Source organism: Mirounga angustirostris, unplaced genomic scaffold (genome assembly GCF_029215605.1).
Source record: "Mirounga angustirostris isolate CCGP_5_RB_7025 unplaced genomic scaffold, mMirAng1.0.hap1 SCAF_11, whole genome shotgun sequence".
NCBI classification, from domain to species: Eukaryota; Metazoa; Chordata; class Mammalia; order Carnivora; family Phocidae; genus Mirounga; species Mirounga angustirostris.
The window spans coordinates 14085008-14105061 of record NW_026991719.1 but is presented as its reverse complement, the minus strand read 5'-3'; the positions used below and the strand labels follow the sequence as shown (position 1 = coordinate 14105061).

Here is a 20054-nt window from a genome sequence, read left to right as displayed (position 1 = left end):
ACTGAGCCCTGGCTGCCCATAGCAGGCACCTGCTTGAATGGCTACCTGCCCTTCTGGGCTCACTTCCCCACCCCCACGCTGGAGCTACCTGGGACCCTCTCCTACACAAACTGTCTGCACTTGAGTCTTTGTCTCAGGGTCTGCTTTTGCGGGCTTCCCAGACAAAGCCGTGCTCCTCCCCAAGAAAAATGCTCTTTGGTGCATACGTTGATTCTGTCTGGGAGTTCTGCAAATTCCATGGCACCTTTTGCATCATCCACTCGGGGGTTCAGCAAGGCCACTGCCAGCTATATTTGCTGTGGGGAAGTTTGGGATCCGTGGCTGCCCCAAGGGAGGACAGTTACAAATAGTATTTAACTGTCAAGCCGCAGTGAAGACAGACGGCCTTCGTCCCATTGCTCCCTGGCAGTGTCGCTCCCAATACTGCGTACGATGGACGTGACCCTACAGGAGGGTGTGGGTTAATGAAATCATTGAAGACCCCCACCGGGGGTGGGAGTGGGATGGGGGGTGGGCATTACTCTTTAAGGAGATTGCAAGAAGCTAATCTGTAGCCCTGAGGTAAATGGCTTATTGTAAAATAGAATGTGAAGAAGAAAAGACAAAAATTATATCTCTGCCATGATAGGTTGTTTCCTGAAAAAATAAAACAATAAAACCAAACAAGTCATTTTGATTTGTTGGGGGCATGTGAGTCCTGAATGACTTTTTCCTTCTGTTTTTGGTTTTCCAAAATGTGGCTGTGATGTAGGTGTGAACATTTTGAAAAGAATTCTAAAATGAATCGTTCTGGGGAGAAGAATCAATGCACAGAGCACTTTGCCCAGTGTCTTTCTAATCTTTGCTTGGAGGGGTGTTTTCCCACAGAAGTTAAGCAGGGGAACATAGGGAAGGTGGGGCTTGGGGCAGAGGGCTGTCATCAGCTATAGCACTTGATGATTTGAGTTTGAATTTGTGGTTCTGGAAGAGTAAACACACGGACCTATCTCCGTGGGGCTGGGGCATCCGCAGGCCTCCAGCATTTGGGGAGGGCAGGTTGTCAGCCTGCAGGTGCAGGTGGTGGTTCGTCAGTGGGGAGGGCACAGCTGAGGCAGTGCGTGCGTGCATGTGCATGTGTGTGCGTGCGTGTGCGTGTGTGTTGGGGGGGATTTGAGGGCACAGATGGATTTGCTCCTCCAGGATCGGTCGGGATGGTGGAGCCAGGTGTTCTGGGTTCTGAGGACTGACTCCCTTCTGTCTGGTTCTCCTCACCACCCCACATATTTAGAAGCATACAAGCTGTTTAAGTTACATTCTATTAATCCTTCCCCAGGGCTATATTTGCCTGGCTTGATCGGCACACCACCACACGCATTTTCTAATCGTTTTTGCTGTTTCACTGATTGCAGAATGAGAAGCCTCCCCTGTCTGGTAAAAGTAGGTCAGGGAAGTTCCTGACTTCGCTCGGCGGCTAATAGATTTCTGAATGGCAGCGTGCAGGGCGCCTGCATGTGACATTTGAGCAGAAGAACAATGGTGATCACTCACTGCCGCTCTCAAGCCTGAGTCATTCTCTTCCGCGGCGGGAGCCAGCGCGTGTGGCCGAGGTGTCACACCTCAGGTGCTGCTGCCCGGGGACAGGGAGCACCTTTATCAGGGCCTGACCCCTCCGGGTCGCCTCTGCCCGCGGCCTTCTGCCATTGCCCTTTCCCGGCACCTCTCCCTCCCTCTTGTGCACTCCTCCCGTGGGATGGCCGCACACATCCTGGGCCATCCGGCCTCCCGTCCCAGAAGCGGCCTCGGCTTGGCCGGTGCACCTGCTCCCAAACTTCCTTCTTCCTCCTCCTGCTGTTGGACCTCTTCCCTGTTATTTCGCGCTTTAGGATACTGTTGGCTGTGCAGAACCCATAGAAAATGAAACTGCATAGCCTTACAATAAAACAGTTAAGCCTTTAGGTTGGCCCCAGGAAAAAGCAAATGGAATCAAACTATTAAGACCTAGACATTGTCAAATTCACCAAATGGCATTGCTACTGTCAGTTATTTAGATAGGGCATGCTGTGGGTGTCTCTCTTGCTTGCTGTCTCTCCTTTTTTCTTTTCTTCAGTTTTTAAGATGAACAGTTTCTCTTTAGACCACTTCTTTCTTCCGGTTGCAGACAATGGCAATCCTAATCATGTCTGACCAAAACATATTGCTTGTGTGTGTTCATGTTTAATTTGAAAAATGACAACAGTGATTTCTTTGAAGTCTCCTACTCACCCAGAGCTACCCCACTATTGGAATATCCTAGAGGAGGAGAAGGAATAAATCAACATAAAATGATGTCATAAAATCCTCTTAAATAACAACCAGGTAGTAAATTAACATATACACGACCTTTGAAATGATCATGTACAGGGAAGTCGAATCCAGCAAACAGCTGGCTGGGTGCCTGCCCTTGACGAGTCAGCTGAGAGATACAGCTGCTGGAAAGATATTTGAGAGTGGGTCCTAAATGCAGAAAGCTGTTTTTTATTAAAAAAAAAAAAAAAGAAGAAGAAAAGAAAAAATCAGATCCTTCGTTTGACAGACCCTAATTTCATTGAGATTGACAGCATTGCCTTTGTCGAGCATACATTTAACAAATGAGATTGAACCACTACCCCACTCAGTTTCATCTAATTTAATTTGACAGCCAAAGCAGGTAGGTAGAGTAATGTACTTAGAGAGGAGGTAGGAGCGCTTTCCCGGGGTGAAACAGCAGGGCTTGCCGGATCAGGCTTAAGCGAGTTATCTCCTCTGTTCCTTTTGTATTTTTGTTTTTGTTTTGCCATCCACACATGAAGTTTTATTATTTTAAATTTCTAATTGAAGTAGAGTTGTCATACAATATTGTTTTACTTTCTAATTGACATAAAGTATGTCTACTCACTTGACATATTTTATATGTCAATTAAAAGCTAATCTTAAATGTGCCATTTAATCAGTTTTTGCCATTATGTGCATTTGTATAGCCACCATCTAAATCAAGATATAGGACATTTCCGTCTTGCAAAAAGTTCATTTCCCAATGAATATAATTGCCCCTCTCCTCGCAAGGTAACCACTGCCATGACTTCTAACGGTTTTTGTTACCTATTTTTGAACTCCATATAAAGTGTATCATGCAGTATGTCCTTTTGTGTCCGTTTTCCTTCACTTAATGGGAAATTCGTCCACATATCAGTAATTCATTATGTTACTGCTCTGTAATATTCCATTATATGAGGATAGCACAACCTGTGTATTATTGATGGATGTTGGGTTGTTTCTGGTTTCCCTGTTACCTTTAGTTTTAACTTCTGTTTCTAGAAGTCTTTAGAAGGGCATCATGGAAATAAGCAAGGACGATATGCACCCCCAGGTGAACTTGTTTCAAACAGGTGGCAAAATGCACTCACTATTGTATAAGCAAGTGTCCTATATCCTGAATGAGGGGACTGTCTTGGGTCTTCTTCCACTGAGAATGAAGCCAGCCCCATATTCCCTCATCCCATTCCCCACAGAATTGTGGGGCAAGGAGGCCGCTTCATCACCTTGCCTCTTTTAACCCTGAGAGGGAGGAGAGAGAGGTGAGCAGGGCCTACGGCCAGTCATGTCGAGGTAGCGTGGCAACAGATGGGAAGGTGGGCCTGGGGCGGGGGGGGGGGGGTTCGAAGGCAGCTAGGAAGGGAGAGGAGGCGTTTCCCTCGGGAGTGCCTGTGTATCTGGCACCATGCCCACCTTTGGGCGGACTCAGGGACACAGTTTAAATTTAGGCATCCTTCCTGATCATTCTGACACCTTCCCATTTTCTGAGTCTGGGAAATAAAGCAACCATTCTTATCTCTCACAAAGAAGCTGACCAGGCAGTGCGGCTCGGGGAGGCATTTGTCATGGGGCAGAAACGGTGCTCAAAGGGTTGTCATCTTAGAAGGCCACCCCCTCCCTCCAGCTAATGGGTAAGGCGAGCAGCTGTACATACAGGTGTGGCAGGGCTGGGAACTTCTGGGCAAGGCAGGTTTGCAAGCCGCGTTTGATGGTGTGGAAGTGAAGGGAGAGGGTAAGACGTTTAACCTGCCCGTGGTCAGCCTGGGACTGTTGCCGGTTGAGCACTGAAAGTCTCGGGTCCTGGAGAGCCCCTCAGTCCAGGATGGTTGGTCACCCTAAAGGTTGGTCGCCTTTTCACACTCATTTATCTGCATTCCTTTAACAAATGTCAATGAACTTCCATCACACAGCAGGCACCTTGCAAGGTTGCGGGGTCCGAACGGTAATCAACAAGGCAGCACGATCCCTGCCCCGCTTCCAGAGTACATCCTCTAGAGAGAAAGGTGGGATTTAAGGAAGTGATTACAAGCCGGTGCAGTGCTGGCTTTGATAGAGATAATAAGGCGATGAGCGCTTAATTGGGAAAATACCGGAGGCTTGTGGAAGCAGGTGGGGAAGACAATCCGCTACCGGTTCTTTATCTCCTTAGCATATCCACAAAGTTCTAGACCTGCTCAGAAAAGCAATTTAGAGCAAACTCTGATGCATTCAGAATGGCGGTGGAACAAACAGGGTAGGGATCGGGGGTGACAAGAAAGTAGCCAGATTTAAGTCCACGTTTGTAAACAGGGCTATAGGAGCGAAAAGTTAGTGCCACATTCTCTGTGTGTTGTGTTACAACAGAACAGCATGTACTCCTCTAAGTATTTAAAACTAACCGACATGTGCTCTTGCCTAAGAGGCCCAGTTATTGTTGGTTTAAAAAAAAAAAAAAAAAAGCCCTTTTTTTTTTTAAGATTTTTTTTTTTATTTATTTGCGAGAGAGAGAATGAGACAGAGAGCCTGAGAGGGAGGAGGGTCAGAGGGAGAAGCAGACTCCCTGCTGAGCAGGGAGCCCGATGCGGGACTCGATCCCGGGACTCTGGGATCATGACCTGAGCCGAAGGCAGTCGCTTAACCAACTGAGCCACCCAGGCGCCCCAAAAAGCCTTTTTAATGCATTAGAAGTATATGGCAGCTGTTGTAAGATCTGAAAGGCTACCCAAAGCACGTTCATTCACTCATTCATTTCACAGATACCTGTTGACATTAGTGCCCCTAAATATTTTACTTTCCACCTAGCCATCACATACAGCCAACAAAACAAAACAAATCCCCCGAAACTAAAGCCCTTCTCTCTAGGGGAAGGTCCGAAATTTAGCCCAGTGTCAAAGATAGCCAAGCAGGACAAGTCTTGAATTTTAGAGTCTCTTTCTTGTATTCCTCAGCCTAGAGGGTGCCAGTGGCCTTTCTATAAGGTGTAACCTTTCACTGATGTCTGTAGAAAAGATAAGGGTAGAGGATTTTTCTAGAGAAAGGTTTTCATTATGTGTTAGAAACAGCGCGGATACGCATTGGGTCCAGTTTTTCTTCTTTCCCTACCTTTGCCTTTGTGCAGTTATAACAGAGATGATCCATCCAAAGCATTATTCTTCTATTGCATGGGTAGCCATGCACTGCCCACCTACTCTGAGCACTGACTCTTTGGGTGTTCCCAATTATCACACAGCTCGTTCTAAGTCTTGCTTGTGACAGGTTAAGGGGGGACAATGACACCCTCCCCTAGACGACCTCCGAGCTTTCTTTCACAAGCAAGGAAGCAATAATGGAGACGTAGCCGTGAGGAAAGAAATGCCTCTTTCCTTTACAGTTTGACAATGCCTTCCTTTGTAGCTCGTTCAACATGCTTGTCCAGATTTATGATATTTTGCCATCTGGTTTATTTCTCTTGTTGTTTTGTATTGTTTTAAATATGCTCGAGGCCATCTTTGAGTCTTTTCTAAAAAAAAAAAAACAAATTAAAAAAGCAAATCATATGAGTGTCATTTGAAGGTTAGGGATGAAAGAGAAGTTTAAATAGGACTTGGATCTTCCCTGTGAAGTTCAGTAGCTAAAAATAAAATTCTTTTTACTTTGTTGATTACGTAATAGAACACGGTTCTCAGATGTGAACTCTATGGAATGTCTCAGTTGTTTGGAGAATTCTTGTTTGGGTTTTCTTAAATGGTGGTGCAGGCGTTCTGTGAAATAATGGACTGGATTCGGTTAGTGATTGAGCACCTAGTAGGTGCTCGCCACTTTGCAGGCTGCTGCCGTGGGTCACTTTGCGATGCTGATGAGCTTTACCCAGAGGCAGGACTTGCTTTTCACTTGGTCTAACTTCATGTTCATTCTCTTAAGCCAGGTTTCTCTTTCTGAAGAAACATTTGTGCAGAAAGCAGCAGGGAGGGAATCTTTCTGTAAGATGAAAGGGTGGAGTTGGGTGGGGTAGTCTTTGTTTTAAAAAGAAAAGGTACCCTGGGTGCTGTGTGCTGTGTTCTGGGAAGCCATGAAATCCCAGTGACCTGGATAACTATGTTTAAACCATGCTCTTATTAAAACCAGCAGTCCTGGCTTTCCCAGACAAAGAGATTCTGAAACAATTTTGGAAATACATTCACAAGAGTGGAATTCATAAAAGGAACGGTACGACCAGCCGCTGCACTGTGTAGACATAAAATTGGATGGGCAAAGGGGGCATTTCACAAGTACGGATTCAAAGCTTTTATTTTTTTTTATTTTTATTTTTTAAAGATTTTATTTATTCATAAGAGACAGACAGAGAGAGGCAGAGGGAGAAGCAGGCTCACCGCTGAGCAGGGAGCCTGATGCGGGACTCGATCCCAGGACCCTGGGATCATGACCTGAGCCGAAGGCAGACGCTTAACCATCTGAGCCACCCAGGCGCCCCGGATTCAAAGCTTTTAGATGAGCTTGCCTAATTGGTAGTAGTGATGTAGAGCATCTTGCTGGAAGGAAAACAAATCTCGCATCTAAGAATGTTCTCTTTGATGTAAAAGCAAATGCATCTTCAAACAATGCTCGGGAAATATCTTGGTTAGGGATTTTGGAAACGATTTAAGGATCACGGGTTAGTGCCTGGCACTTGGTAAACTGCTGCACACAATTTAGAAATCTCGCCAAGGCGTTCCTAAGTCCAATTCCACTGACCTTACGATCGATCACCTGGGGGGAGTTTGGGACCTGCGCAGCCTTGGACGCCGTCAGATGCGTTGAGTCAGGCTCTTGGGTGTCGGGCAGAGGATCCGTGTGCTCAGAGAGCACACAGAGGATACTGCTTGGGAGGGCACGGTCTGTCTCTGCTGCTGATACCCCCTTTCCTGTGCTGCCAGAGCCGACCACCCCCTGTGACAGAGTCATTCTGTCTTCAGGCACGTTATTAGTACTTGTAATCAGGTTATGGTTGGTTTTTTTGACTGAGGGTCCATCTATCTCTCTGGGGTGACAATGCCTGGTTCTGTTTTGCTCTTAGCTCATTTCATAGTTTAACTCTCAGAAAGTGACCTTCCTTCTGGGGATTTTGATGATTAGCCCAGTTTGAGAACTGCTGGCCGGGTCCATTTCTCTGGACAGGATCCTATCCATACCATCCCAGACAGTTTCCTGCCACACAGATGGCCACGAAACAGCATCTTGGCAAATGCCATTGACTCCGGATTGTAGGTTTATTCATTAGCTGAAGCCCAATTTTAAAATCCAGTCAACTATGATTCCTTCAAATGACTTCAAATCAAGTCACGTACAGTGCTTCTTAAGGCTGATTTTGTTTCTTATTATTCTACTGAGTGCTCAGGACAGCTGACTGCTCCTGGGTTGGTGGGCTGGAGCCGTAAATAGCTTTTGGATCCCTCGGGTGTCAGGATGGATAAAAGGATAAATGGCGAAAAGAGAATAAAAGGATGAAGGTCGGTGGGTGAGCAAACAGAAATTGGACAAGGCTCTACTCTCATGTACACACCGCGAGAGGCCCTTTTACAACATCCCCTGCTGACCCTCACAGCATCTTTGTGGGGATGTCGCAAACCCCATATCACAAGAGGGAAAGGCAGGGTGATCGTCCCAGGTCGCAGAACCAGCATTCAACTGGGCCTTCAGAATTTTCTACACCACCTAGTTGCCCCACTCTCTTCTACCCCAAATCTGATCCTGAGTTTTCTTTTTTTTAATCATCTGTCAAGAGCATTTTAGGGGCGCCTGGGTGGCTCAGTCGTTAAGCGTCTGCCTTCAGCTCAGGTCATGATCCCAGGGTCCTGGGATCGAGCCCCGCATCGGGCTCCCTGCTCAGCGGGGAGCCTGCTTCTCCCTCTCCCACTCCCCTTGTGTTCCCTCTATCGCTGTCTCTCTCTCTGTCAAATAAATAAATCTTTTTTTTTTTTTTTTTTTTTAAAGAGCATTTTAAATTTTCCTCTGTGCTGCCGTGGGGTCCAGCTTGGAGACCTGGTTCAGCCGCAGCTGGGCTCACAAGGTCCACTCACTTCTCCAGAGACCTCCATCCTCTTCTTGGAGAAATAGCACAGTTCTATTCTGATTTGGCATGCTTGAGAGCAATCAAAGGTAGGACCGCTCATTTCTGAATTATACATGGGTTTCCCTTCATCTGTAGAACGTAATTAAGAAAAAGGGCTCGAGGAATACCAAATTCTGAGCCAAGCATCTTAAGAAGCTGCCACAGGAATTGGGTATTAGCAGCCTCTGCTGTGTGCCATATGGGCCAGGGCTGCTCTTAGCTTCTCGGTGGGAGGGAGAGGCCCTGGTGCCAGGAGCCAGGAGTGAGAAACAGTGGGAGGGAAGGCTCTAGCCTTCTGCCCTTGAGATCTTGGAGAGGTGAAGCAGGATACAGGCTGACATTTCTCAGGGATTCCCAGACGGACCCTCCCTTGCTGGCCTCACCACCATTTTCATTAACTTTATGAAAGGTGGTCTCTGCCCCACCAGGGTTACTCACCCTTAGCACTGCTGGCATTTGGAAGGAGATCATTCTTGGTCGTTGGGACTATCCTGTGCATCACAGGATGTTTAATAGATCTATGGCCTCCACCCACTAGCTGCCAATAGAAACCCCCTTCCCGGAGTTGTGGCAACAAAAAATGTCCCCCAGATGTTGCCAAATGTCCCCTTTGCAGCAGGGACAGAATTGCACCAGTTGAGAGCTATGGTAGCAACAGGAAAGGAAGGAGAGATCTGTGGCTGGGGGAGGAGCCCTGGGTTGGAAATGCTGGCGGGACCCCCCCAGTCCCCACTCCCCCCACCCTCCCTCAGGCCCACTGAGTGTGAGTCTTCACCACCTGGGGTTCCTTTAAGGAGTAAGGCCCCAGCTTTCCCATTTACCCTGTTTTCATGCCGCCTCCCTCCGCCTGTCCTCAGTGTGCAGTGCCGTGGCCTCGTTCGGACCCCAGCTCTGCCACCGAGTAGCGAGTCGCCCGTTCTTTTCATGCTTCGTTTTTTTCATCTGTAAAGTAACAATACTAATAGCATCTCCCTTGCAGGGTTTTGTGAGGATTGAATATTTATAAACATTTGAAAGGCTACCAGCACATGACAAGTACTTCGTAGAAGTGTTTTGTAAATAAAATGTAAATAATCTGGATGGAGAACCTCTGTTAATACAGCCATTCACCAGATGTTATTGGGTGCTGACCAAAGCCCCATCCCTACCTTCCAGGGGCTCGGAGTTCGGCCACGAGCCAACAGTAACTTAGGTGTGTAAGTGAGTAGGGACGTTAGTAAGGAGCAGTGTCCTGGCCGGGCTCTCATACGTGGTCGCGGAGGAGCAGACACACCATCCAACCTTAGTGCCACATGCAGTGCTTTCTTACTCGTCATCAGTTGAAGGCGACTTCACCTTGCCGTCAACTCAACATTCCGCCTGACAGTGAAGCACTTCCTTCCCTCCTTCCTTCCTTCCTTTTCTTCTTTCCTCCCTCTTTCCCTCTTTCTCCCTTTCCCTCCCTCCCTCCCTTCTGTTCTCCCTTCCTTCTTACAAATGAATATTCATAGAGCACTGTCTGTGGACTGAGCATTATTCCAGTTGTTGGGGATACTGCAGTGAACATGGCAGAGGAGGAGTTTACATTCCAGGCAGGATGGAGGGAGACAGACTATAAACAATAAACAGAGGGAAAAAAGATAATTTACAAATGGGATAGATGCTGAAAGAAAGACACACAGAGATTGATGTGAGGGAGAATCACTGGATGGAGGTGGGGGCTTACGGATGGTCATGGAATCTTCTCTAAGGAGGCTATTTTGAGTTGAGACTCAAAGGCTGTAAAGGAACCAGCCGCGGAAGGTCGTTCCAAGCTGAGGAAAAGGCCAGTGCAAAGGCCCTGAGGCAGGAAAGAGCTTAGTTCCTTCCGGGAAAAGAAGTATTCTGTTGGAGGAGGAAAGTGGTAGGAGACAGGATTGGAAAGGGTTCAAGTGGGACCAGGTCAGAAGGGGCTTTGTAGGGCTTGGCTTTTACTTTAAAGTATGATGAGCAGCCATTGGCGAGTTTTATGCAGCTGAGTAAAACAATCTGTGTAATGTTTGAAATGAAGGAAGGAGTGGTCAGCTGTGTGGAATGCTGCTGGGATGGGTAAGATGAGGGCCGAGAGACTCTCTGCGTGGATCTGGCTGCGTGGGGGTCAGCGTGACCCCCGCGAGAGCAGCTGCCATGAAGGAGTGGGCAGCAGCTGCGCCCCCTGTCTTTTGGTTTTAGAACACACGATCTTACCAAGTAATAGGCATTTTCATTTGAAGGGATCGATGATCCGATCACATTTCTTTACACTGCTTTGTGGGTCTTCAGGGAATTACTTGGTGTTATTCTCTCTTCAGTGAAAGATTTGCTGCACTGGTCACAGTGATGGTGGTGGCGGTGATGTCCTCCACCACTGTGTGCCCACCATCAATCGCTTTGGTGATTTTCCAGCTGTGAGCCATGCAGAGGGGTGACCCCAGCCTCCTCCGTGCCCTGTTCTGATGGCTGTCCTCTCTGTGGCCTTGCACTTCCAAAGTCCACCCATCTCCTCAACCTTGCCTGCACTTTTAAGCCCCAGAATGGCAGAAAATCCCTCAGAGTAAATCCTTAAAGAGGCATTTGACAAAGCATATATAAACTTACACTTGGTGAAAAGTGACTGTAGAAAAAAGTATGTTTAGCACAAGCTTAAATATGACCGTGCTTTTTATGCGGTCTCCCGCGGCATTTTGGAACCCTGACATTTTTCCTGACTGATCATTCCCTTTGATTTTTTTTTTTTTTTCCTACGCTGCTTTGATTTTGTAACACAAGAATAATATTTTTTCTGGACTAAGTGGTCTTACCCAGGGAATGTTTTAAAATGTAAAGATGATTCTATTTTCTCTTAAGTACCAAGAAGTCCAGACACATACAAACACATTTAATAGCTTCAGATGAGATAGTTTGACTAATTTTTAAAGGCATATTGGAAAAATTTGCTCCCCTTAATTCCAGCCCCTAGTTCGGAGTCCCATTGTTTTTATGCTGTCGCGTGCACAGCGAAGCAGGTCCCCCATCACCTGCGTGGTAGAGACCCTGTCCTGAGAGGCAAGCCTTGGTTCTTGACGAATGGATTCGCCCTAATGTATTGTGTCTTCAAGATGGACTCAAAGGCGAATCCATCCCATTTTCAGAAAGGGAAGGTTTTTAACTCCCTCATGTTAAGTATGCATGTTCAGTGTGTTGGACAAAGCTCCAAAATGCTAGCACCTTTGTTCTTACTGGCTGGCAGGATTGGATCTGGTCATTAACCACATGGGGGCACATTTTGCAGTCAACTCCTTCTGAGGAGGTGGGGGCCGAAAGAGGGCTGCTCTGCTCAAAACCTGACATTAGGCATCAGGCACTGCCTTCCTGTGGCTTTGTAATGCCTTAGGCGCTGGCTGGCAGGCCCTTTGCTGTAATCTTGCTCCTATCTAGAAGAGTGTCCTTTGTGCCTCCGCCACTGCACTCTGGGGTCTAAGATGAGTTCGCATCTGAAAGTGTGCAAATCCCAAACCCTAAAGAAAGAAAACCAAGTATCGGCCTTGTCGGAGGGTACCCTCCTCCCACCTCCCCATGCCAGTGGGGTCCCAAGGGCACGGTCACCCTGGAGAGTCCAGTCTTTCGCTTCTTTTGCCCACCGATCTCTCTTCGATCAGAACTGCACGCACTTGGGAGAAAATCCAGCCAGGGCCTGCATTGTCTTGGGGTGATTCCAAGCAGTAGATTTTCTGGGTCAGTGGGTATGAATGCTTTTAAATTGCCCTTCAGAGATTTTTTTTTTTTTAACTAATTTTACTTCTATACCAGCAGACATTTGCTATGGTGCTGTTTTTACTCATCCATCCATCCATCCATCCATCCATCCATCCATTCATTTATCTATTCATTCACTTACTGATTCAGTGCCGAGACTGTATCCCAGGCACTGTGGACCCATACACAAATACTAATCAATTCCTGCCCCCGATGGGGCTCGGTGGGTTTTCTCTGTCTCCGTGGAAAGAATTGAGGCTGTGTGTTTGGGCCTCTTGAGGACGGACCAGGATAAGCCCTCATTTGTGTTGGGAGGAAGGGGATCCAGACCTGGAGGTGGGGTTCTCAGCCCTGGCTGCACACTGGAATCGCCTGAGGAACTCTAGCAAGTCCTAATGCCCAAGCCAACTGTGGAAGATTCTAATTTTATTGGTCTAGGTGTGGCCTGGGGATCCAGATCTTTCAAAGCTGTGCAGCCTGAGTTGATTGTCCCTCCACAACCCTTTATCCTGGGGAGTCTGGCCTAATGAAAACCCTCCATCAGGTCCCCAACTGCCTCTGCTCTTGACCTGATACTTGTCACTTCAGATTTGATGGCAGTTACTGCCCCCCTGCACATTTTGGCCACCATGGGCCATGGAAAGCCAGTACCCTGCCAGGCTTAAAACTGCTGAGAAGAAAAGCCACCTCTTTTTCATCTTATTTATTATTTATAGTATAAAATGAAATTCTCACCTTATTATTTAGCCTTCCACAGTGAGGGTCCTTTGGCTCCCTATCTTTTTATTTTAAGATTTTTAAATTTTTTTTTTTTTTTTTTGTGAGCGAGACAGAGGGCAGGAGCAGGGGGAAGGGCAGAGGGAGAGGGAGAGGAAGAAGCGGACTCTCTGCTGAGCAAGGAGCCCGACACGGGGCTCAATTCCAGGACCCTGAGATCATGACCTGAGCCGAAGGCAGCCTCTTAAATGACTGAGCCACCCAGGCTCCCCTCCCTGTCTTTATCAGTAATAATTGCCAACCCCTATTGAGTGCTTACTGTGTGCCAGGAACATTCTAAATGTCTTGCATGGTAGCACTTACCCCCTTTGACAAACAACGCTGAGGCATAAATACTGTTAGCATCGGCATTGCGCAGATGAGGACACTGAGACAGAGAGAGATTAAGAAACTTGCTCCTGCCCCAGGCGGGTCCATGGGGCATCTCTGCCCTATTTCGTCAAGTAGGGCTCCTCTCTACAAGTCAGTTTGGATTTGCTGGGCCTCCGCGCTGTGTTCTCTTTCTCATATGAGAAGTAGGGCGGATGAGTGAGGGTGCACCTGCGAGGTCTGCCAGCGTCCCGACGCTTTCCCAATGGCGAGGAGCAGCTTGGGACAGAGGGCTTAGCGAGGAGTCATCCATCGGCTTCTCAGCCAACAGTTTGAGTCACTTCGGTTGCATCCACTGGACAGAGCTGCTTTGGTCTGGTGAGACGTAGCTGAAGTAACTGAAAGCAGATGGTTCTTACCTGCGCCAAGCACTGCCATTAGCCCTCTCCGTCTGCATACTTTCAGAATAGTCCTCCCGGCCGAGAGAAGCCTGGGGGGGATTCAGAAACAGCCAGAATTCATCTCTTTGAAAATACGTAGAACTTCTCATCTGCTTATTCTCCTGGGGGAAGTCAGAGACTCTCGGAAGTCAGTAATTGTGAGCTCTTGAGTCATCATTTCTGCAGTTGTAACAGAGCCCAGTGTGGGGACGCGAGATGGAAACAGCACGTGGGTCTGTTGCCATAGACAAGGCGCAGAGTGGAGCGGCTGAAATCTCCTCCTGGAAGGAAGGGATTAGCCGGTCAAAGTGGAAAACAGATTTGAGAAATCCATTTACCCTGAAGGTTTAGTAGGGAATGCAGGTCAGACTTACTGTAATGTCTTTAGTCATGGCTCTGTCTCCTGGTTTTATCTTGGACCGGGCTCAGAGTTTCAAAAGAAAGGGGGAATATGAGCCTTTAAACCCGGGCCTTAATATTTCCATCCACATTATTAGGAATAAAAATTCTTGTCATTTATCGAACTGAAGGGATGGCATTAAAATATGTGTAAAATTGGGGTGCCTGGGTGGCTCAGTCGTTAAGCGGCTGCCTTCGGCTCAGGTCATGATCCCAGGGTCCTGGGATCGAGCCCCGCATCGGGCTCCCTGCCCGGCGGGAAGCCTGCTTCTCCCTCTCCCGCTCCCCCTGCTTGTGTTCCTGCTCCCACTCTCTCTCTCTCTTTCTCTCTCTCTGTGAAATAAATAAATAAAATCTTTAAAAAAATGTGTAAAATTATTAATTTACTACTTGTGTATTTCTCAGTTGTTTGTAGGTTATTAAGAAAAATTCTTGCTTCTGTATATATGATCATAGAGCCCGGCTTAAACTTCAAAGAACATCACTAGCATATTCTTGATTTTTCTCTTGAGAATAAATATCACCTACGATAAGAAAAGAACTTGGAAATATTCCCATGGATTTTGACATCATCCCGGGCCATAAAAGAATGTCAGAATCCTAATTAGTCTTCAAATAATCTTTTTTTTGTGGCAAAGAACGTCTGCTTGGAAGAACGCCATTTCAATATACTATTTGTCACCTCATTACCTGAAAGCCACTTGGAGACATTTTGTGGAATTCAAACCATTTGAAGGCCTAGAGGGCCAAGACGTCGTCACGGAAGATGCACGCAGCCTTGAACAGAGAAGACAGAATTCTAACTGTAATCTTGCCCCCGACTAGATGTGTGGCCTGAGGCAAGTCGCCTTTTGTGAACCTCTGTTTCCTCATCTGTAAAATGTGTTGCACTAGGTAGTCTTTGTAAAATGAAAATTAGAAGGCTGTGTGTGATCTGGTCCCTTGCTTTTCTTTCCTACGCTCAAACTTGCTTCCTGCCTCCTTTTAACGCACGCGCAGGCACGCACACTCACCCTTGCACGCGCACAGGTCTTCTTGGAACACTGGAATGTGATATACCGTGGTGCCTCTGTCTTGCAGGGCTTTACACAAGTGACTCCACCTCAGAGAGCTTTTCCCCAATTGCCCTCCCTGAAGTAGTCTCTTCCCCACCTCATTTCCCCTTGTCACTTACCCTGATTTACTTTCTTCGTAGTGCTTAGCACCATCAGAAGGTATAAGACACTAGGATGCTGGTGCACGGATAGATAGATGAAGCAACTAATGGAATACAATAGAAAGTCCAACGGACCCACGTGTTGGGTTGGGTGATGTCTTCATGGGTATTTATTTTGTTATTTTAAATCGTATAATCTTAAAACAGTTTTCAAAAGAAAATTTTGAAAAAAGCGAGCCATGCATGGAATAGTGTCATGAACCGAAGATTATGATTATACCCATTCTGTGCACCCAAGATCCAGAAATTTTACAGTGAACGCTAACTCAGCTGGAGGGGACTCCCACTCCAGCTGGGAGATCGGCATAGATGACCAGAAAGACCCCTGGAGCCCAGACAAGATTCTAGGTTGAGCGTTTACCGGCTATCAGGCAGTTTGTATTTCACCAGCAGTGGGCGCCCCACCCCCACCCCATTTCACAGGCCAGGGAACCTCAGCTCAGAGAAGCCGAGTCCCTTTTCCAAGGCCACACAGTCCTGAAGGGGCAGAGCAAGGATCTGGGGCAGGCCTGATTCACGAGCCCATGCCTGTCCTCCCTGGGCTGTTTGAGGGCTGAACACAGCGAATGGGAGTGTTGCCACAGCCTCTTACTAGGAAAATAGAAGATTCGTCTCCACCAGGCAAAACAGGAGATCTTTGCCCTTAAGGAACTTCCGATTTCTGCTCCCGCGGGGATTTTTCTGGGTGCCCCACCCCAGGGACCCGCAGAGGAAGCCTCAGTAGCAGCATTTTGAGGCCTCCCCCACAGGGCCCCTCAGTTGGGAGCAGTTGTCCAAAGACCAACACGTTTTGGCTTTTGCTCGCCTGGAAGCTCCCTCCCCTTTCCCAAACGCAAAAATATTGGCATTTCCTGGAAAGTGGTTTTGGCGCAAAGCCTGATAGCTATCCCACACTCTTGGGCCAGTTTGCCTTGGGGCCTCTGTTCTTTTATTTCATTAAGCATTTGTTTGGGAGCTGACGGTCACAGTGCTCACACACAGGACCACTTTGGCTGGTGGTTTTTCCTTTTTGTAGTTTGATAGTCTTTTCAGTGTTTTTTTCCTTAAATCAAGGGTAATTAAATCAAATGATTCTTAAGTGGTCAAATGATTCAGCTTTGAGAATTTGGTGTACCTGTGTAATCACTGAAAGAGGCCATAAAACATTCCTGTCACCCCAGAAAAGTCATTGCCCCTCCCCCTTCCCCATAGCAACCACTCATTTCTAGCATACATTTTTGGGGCCTGTTTTTGGATATTGGGTCAATGAAATCTTAGAGCATGTATACTTTTGTATCGGGCTTCTTTCACTCAACACCGTGTTTCTGAGACTCACTGATGTTGTTGAATGTGACAGGAGTTCACTGCTTTTCATTGCTGAGTAGAAGTCCACCATTCATCTGTTGACAGACCGTTCCTTTGAGTTTCCAGTCCATGCCTTTTATGACCAGGTATCTGTGTATAACTCTTCTTGTGAACATATGTTGTCATTTCTTTTTTTTTATTTAAAGGTTTTATTTACTTATTTGACAGAGAGAGAGCACGAGCAGGGGGAGCGGCAGGCAGAGGGAGAGGGAGAAACAGACTCCCTGCTGAGCAGGAAGCCCGATGCGGGGCTCGATCCCAGGACCCTGGGACCATGACCTGAGCCAAAGGCAGACACTTAACGACTGAGTCACCCAGGCACCCCTGTGTTTTCATTTCTTTGCGGAGGATACCTAAGATTGGAATTGATGAGCCAGAGGGTGGACAGTTGTTTAACTTCATTGGAAACAGCAGTGTATGAGCGTTCCAGTTGCTCCACGTTTTGGTGTTGGTCTTTTTTATTTTAGTTGTTCTAATGGATGTGATATGGTCCCTTAGGTTTTTTTATTTTAAAGGACAATTTTAAGAATTTTCAAGCATGTCAGTCTGCGCTGGCTCAGACACCAAGAAGGTCCTGTAGAGGGGAAGCCAAGTGTTGCATTTTTATGGACAGGAGGTTTCTGCTCATCATCCCTGTCCCTGAAGCACAGTCTCCAGCCCTGAGGACATTGTCTAGGGGCTGCCACCGGGCAGGCTGGAGGCCAGAGCCCCCAGAGAGGCGAGGCTGGGCAGAAGGAGGCAGGCAAGAGAGCCAGGGTGGAGAAGGGAGGGGCTCTTACACAGAGAGCTCAGAGCCACACCGTGACAGCCCTAGGACCCGCCTCCGTGCAAATTGTGCTCTGCGCCCGCGGGGGAGAAACTAACATGTAAGTAGCCAGCAGGCACAGCCCAGTTCCCTAAGCCTGTTCTAGGGAGTCCCAGCTGCTTGTCTTTTCCGCTGCTGTGACCACACGTGGTATGAAAGCTCCACTCGATGCAGATATGACAATATTTCCAAGGCAGAATTTTGGCAAGGCAACTGGAAATCCTCCAAAACCAATTGCCAGGCATGGGGCCAGCTTGGTGGGAAGCATCAGAACCATCCCGGGGGCGCTGGCTATGGGCTTTCCTGGCTTCACCAGCCCTATGCACACAAGGTAGAGAGCACCTCTAAAATGTGTTCACTATTCCGTGTATCTCAAATGTCACTATTTAACCCATTTCTTACCGTCCTCATGCTAATTAGCGAGCTCCCCATTTTACCACCTGTGAGTTCTAATATTCCCTGCGCTCTGTAGCCAGGCCTCAGGTACTGATGGAGACGAAGAGATACCCGAAACTCTGGGAGCACTCTGGGAACGGGTCTTGCTGATTCGAACTCAAGTTGACACACATCCTCCTCCCTGCCACACCCCCCCCACCCCTAGATGTGTGGGCTTGATGACAATGCTGGTTGACAGGGTTTGGGTCTCACCTGAGTCTTGGACAGGAAATGTCCCACTGTAGGTGCTGGTGCCTCTTCTGTGTGGAAAGTGTTGTGATCAGTTCACTCCAAAGTGGCAATGTCCCAAAGTCTTTAGACAGGTCAGTATTTTGGAGATGAACCCAGAAAGAGATCAGTAATGTTGAACACAAGGCACGAGCTTGCTAGCAGTGAAACTTCAGCGGTCGGTAGAGGGGAGTATACTATTGAGTGGGCAGTCTTTGCCTAGAAAATCAATTATGGAGAGCACGAAGGGAAAGCTGGCCCAGACCCTCGAGCCACAGATGATGAGCTCCCCTAAAGGAAAATGCACAGGGACCTGTCCAATAAAGAATCTGGTGTGACTGGGGAAATGGCAGAAATCCCAGGCCTTCCTGCTCCACAAACCAACAAAACATCCCCGGGTACAAAGAGAGAAGGGGTGTTGTGGCGCGAGCAGTTTCCTCTGGCCAGATGCCAGGTACACCAGCTTCCCAGGTCCCTTTGCCTGTGTGGTGCCAGGGCCCTGCTTCGTCTCCCTCCCGCGCCCACCCCCACTCACACGGACCAGGGCCGCCTGTGGGGCTCCAGGGACGAAGGCTGCTGAAAGGCCTGCTCCTCTTGCTCTGCGAAGGCAGCTTCACCCTCCTGCTCTCTCTCAACCCTGCCAGCTCTAGGAATGCCTATGAAATGGACTCTTTCAGGAGATATGTATGCAGGAGCCAAGCAAAAAATTGTCCGGAACCCACGTTCATAAATTGATTCAAGGGGCGCCTGGGTGGCTCAGTTGGTTAAGCGACTGCCTTCGGCTCAGGTCATGATCCTGGAGTCCCGGGATCGAGTCCCGCATCGGGCTCCCTGCTCGGCAGAGAGCCTGCTTCTCCCTCTCCCTCTGTCTGCCACTCCCCCTTCTCGTGTTCTCTCTCTGTCAAATAAATAAATAAATAAATCTTTAAAAAAATAAATAAGTAAATAAATTGATTCAAGTCAGAAAGAACAGCCAAAGGTGTGTGTGCTTTTAGTGCAGAAAAGGTGGCACGGGGAAGCTCAGAATTGGGCTCTGAGCACTTGGGCTACTCTTGCAGCTCTGGTTTTCAGCTCGTGGGGCTCAGGGTATTCTGAGGCTGCAAGTCAGTCTGTCCCTAGCACTCGCTGTGTGGAGTGGGTCCCCGGAAGCATTGATGGTGTCACTTAAAGTAATGCTAGCTGGTGTTTCAACTGAGTTGGAAGGTGTTATGGCTCAAGCACAGTATAAGTTTATTCCTTGTTTACAAAAACCCCCAAACGGCTGTTCCTGATGGCAGGTGGCCCTCCTGCAAACTATGATTCAGGCGTGCGGGCCCTTCTGTCGTGTGGCTCCACTATGTCCAACAGGTAGCTTCCGAGATGTCCCTGTGCATCAAGTTCAGGTAAGAAGGAGGAGGTTGGAGCACCATGTATGGAAGGTTTGTAGGAGCCAGCCCTGGAAGTGGTGCACATCACCTCCACTCACGTTCTGTTGGGTAGAACTCAGGCACGCGGCCACCCCTAACTGCAGGGGAGGCTGGGAAATGTAGTCCAAGCAGAACAGGAAGTGGGTATGGTCAACAGCTGGCCCGTCAGCCAGGGATGAAGTCGACTCCTGGGAAGGATGGGAATGACTCGCTGCCTGGGATGCATGCTTGTCCACAGGTGTAGGAAGGAAGAGTTAGGCCACAAAAGAAATGGGAGCTCCTGTGTCCTTCAGGGGCCCGCTGCAGTGGTATTGGTGGAGGGAGGAGCTCAGGGCTGGGCCCGCCCCAGGTGCAGGAGCAGGCCAAGGAATTCTAGGCTCTGGCCAGAGGTGAGAAGACACTTTCCCCTTCTCTCTCCCTTCCTGCCCTCCCTCAGCCCCATCTACCCCTACACATGATGCCAGGAACCTTTGCCCTCTCTTTTCCCGACCTCCCCCAGACGTGCCTTCTCTGTACTAAATGTTGTTCACGTTCTGGAAAGCTCTTGCCCTCCTTCCCAGCAAAATAGTCATTCCCTGGGGATTCACAGCTCAGTTTCTGGAAGGGA

At 48.1% G+C, this 20054-nt stretch overlaps 1 protein-coding gene across 6 annotated transcripts in view; it reads left to right on the top strand.

Annotated features, from left to right (window-relative positions):
- RAI2 (retinoic acid induced 2) overlaps positions 1-20054 on the top strand; it is a 61350-nt gene that overhangs the window by 24984 nt on the left and 16312 nt on the right. For 2 of the 6 annotated variants that reach the window (XM_064573832.1, XM_045875431.3), the window contains exon 2: positions 8239-8403. The exons of 3 other annotated variants lie outside the window; for them this stretch is intronic. The gene's annotated coding sequence lies outside the window, so the exon portion shown is untranslated. Of the gene's footprint in view, positions 1-8238; positions 8404-14651; positions 14853-20054 lie in introns of all 6 variants that reach the window. One more of the 6 variants, XM_064573831.1, reaches the window with a different exon arrangement.